The sequence below is a fragment of the Cryptomeria japonica genome, chromosome 6 (genome assembly GCF_030272615.1).
Source record: "Cryptomeria japonica chromosome 6, Sugi_1.0, whole genome shotgun sequence".
In the NCBI taxonomy this organism is placed as follows: domain Eukaryota; kingdom Viridiplantae; phylum Streptophyta; class Pinopsida; order Cupressales; family Cupressaceae; genus Cryptomeria; species Cryptomeria japonica.
Window position 1 is genome coordinate 151959659 of NC_081410.1, and position 2238 is coordinate 151961896.

At 31.9% G+C, this 2238-nt stretch overlaps 1 long non-coding RNA gene across 1 annotated transcript; it reads left to right on the plus strand.

Moving 5' to 3' along the window:
- Nucleotides 1-472: 472 nt before the first annotated feature.
- On the plus strand, nt 473-1509 carry LOC131064947 (uncharacterized). Its single transcript, XR_009111340.2, has 2 exons — nt 473-892; nt 1085-1509. It is a non-coding gene; the product is annotated as an uncharacterized LOC131064947 (long non-coding RNA).
- The last annotated feature ends 729 nt before the right edge of the window (nt 1510-2238 follow it).

Below are 2238 nucleotides of genomic sequence, written 5' to 3' on the forward strand. Positions count from 1 at the left end.
TACCCTAAACTATAAGATAAACTTTAGAATAAATACTTGACACAGTTTACGGAGCAAAATTAATTGGAAGAGATGAAAACATTAGTTTCGGCCTATAGATAGACGGGACTAATAATAAACACAATGACCTTAAAATATCTTTTAGTGATCAAAATATACCCGTGACAAAATTCATATAGTAAACATCTAAATGATAGTGAGTTTAAATCTTCTAGATAAAAAAAAATATATACTATAACAATTTTACACGAGAGTACCAACTTAATGAAGTCACGAACTTAATGAAGTCACGAGAACCGGGCGGCGCTCACATGTGTACGTTCTTGGAACTTTCTGGATGATCTACTCTGTCACTTTATACGTAAAGATTTTTCGTTCGTTGATTCACTTAACATGAACAAACGTAAGAAACTCTTTCTAAAACTAATTAATAATAAAAATTGGATTATTTAATTTTTTCAGTGTGAACACACTATAATATATCTTTAAAAAAGTTCGTGTCTTTATTATATATGAAAACCTATCTCGATGGATTGGAGATAAGAGATTTCCACAATCTATAGAATAAATCAAAAGCTGTTTCTGGATGAAATTGTGTGCATGATTCTTGAATCAACCTTTCTGATCACACTCTTTTGATCCATGGAATCTCCACTTTTTTGATACATATAAATATGCTCTTTACAATTATTTATTATGAAAAAGTGCTCTTCAAAACCTCTGCAAGTTCCTCACTTTTTAAAGCCAGTCTCTTGTAAAACAAGTGCGCTGTTGTTCTTGGTGTAGTATTTGTAATTTCTGTATTTTGGCTGCAAATTTTAAGCCTATCTGCAGTTCCTACTAACTGTCATTTTATAGTGATCTCTTATGCATATTTTCAATTAAAAAAAATGTAAGTCTCTGACGGCCCCATTTCAATTCGAATATTGCCATACAAGTTTTTTCTTTTTTTTTTTTGTAACTATTCAATTAACGGCTGCAGATAATCTTTACAAAATACCTTAACATTATTAGTGTGATATTCTTATTATTGCAGAAAGAAGAAAACGTTATGATTAATACCATGAAATTCTTGTTATTGCAGAGAGACGAGATGAGGGAGAGCAGAATGAGATTGGCACGTTATATCTTGTTAGTGTTGATGACAGTTACGGTGAAGGTGAAGGGAGATCCAACTTGTAGCCCTGCTGGAAACTTCTGGTGCAACAGTGGACGGTGCTGCAGCATATATAACTGGTGTGGAAGTACATCAGACTATTGCGCATCTGGAAATTGCCTTGCTCAGTGCTGGCCTAACGCCGTTGCACTTAGTCAGTCTAGTTTGGAGGTATCCCGACAGAACCTCACCTCTGCCTCTCCATAGCAACCCATGAGTGTTACTTGGGTGCTTGCAGGGGATTTAAATGTTAGAAATCAGAATAATAGTTTATTAAATGTTGATCATCATGCGGTTGCAGTGATGTGTTTTATTATATTATACAGACAGAAAGTTTTTCTTTACACAGTCAATATGGTTTACTTGAGACCTTATATCTGTTTGGAAATGCAATACAATATCATTCTCACTATTTTGCCCATTTTTAATGAAAGTAGTAGGGTTTTTCCTGTTTTTAAAGTTTTAACCTTAGAGCTATCAGTGTGTATAACCTGTTTTAAGTTTTAAAATACTAATAAATATTGTTGAGAAGCAAATATCTATGTTCAAACCGTATTTAGATGTTAAAGATGAAAACCATTAACACTGTCATAAAATCCAAACTCCAATGAAATCTCGCTTGAATGATAAATAAAATTTGTCAACAATCACAATTTAAAAAAAAAATTATAACAAAAAGTATACAAATCACAAATGAGAAACATTAACATATAAGCATAAAAACCAAACCTTTTTCCGAATTAAACTGTAATGAGATCTCTCATTAAGTCATAATTTCTTTCTAGTGTTTACACAATCTAATCTGAAGGAAGTTATAAAAATATTGGTACTTACCATACTAAATTCCGGAACAGGGACTCATGGCATTTTTTTTTTTATTATAATTAAAAAAATTAATTAATGTTCTTTCTTTGATAATAAAGGAAGGGAAGTGATTAGAAAACCGTCTGTATTGAAATTTATTCAAGCGTTGGTTTGAATGGCAATTGAATTGTCCATTCTTCATTTAGTACTGCAGAAGCATATGTCTCTCACCCATGCCTTTTATATACATATTACATATCTTGATGTAAGAAATCAGA